The sequence below is a fragment of the Nanorana parkeri genome, unplaced genomic scaffold (genome assembly GCF_000935625.1).
Source record: "Nanorana parkeri isolate BGI_ZX_2015 unplaced genomic scaffold, ASM93562v1 scaffold823, whole genome shotgun sequence".
Lineage (NCBI taxonomy): Eukaryota > Metazoa > Chordata > Amphibia > Anura > Dicroglossidae > Nanorana > Nanorana parkeri.
In genome coordinates this window covers 196384-196637 of record NW_017307091.1, presented here as the reverse complement: position 1 = coordinate 196637, position 254 = coordinate 196384, and positions in this window count along the sequence as shown.

Genomic DNA, 254 nt, shown 5'->3' with positions numbered 1-254 from the left:
TTTGGCTCACGGGGTGTGTGTGCGAGGCCAGGAGGGTCTGTGGCACACGAGGTGTGTGGGCAAGGCCAGGAGGGTCTGTGGCACATGAGGTGTGTGGGCGAGGCCAAGAGGGTCTGTGGCACACGAGTTGTGTGGGCCAGGCCAGGAGGGTCTGTGGCACACGAGGTGTGTGGGCCAGGCCAGGAGGGTCTGTGGCTCACGAGGTGTGTGGGCCAGGCCGGGGGGGGGCGCGCGAGGTGAGGGGGGGGGGGCAG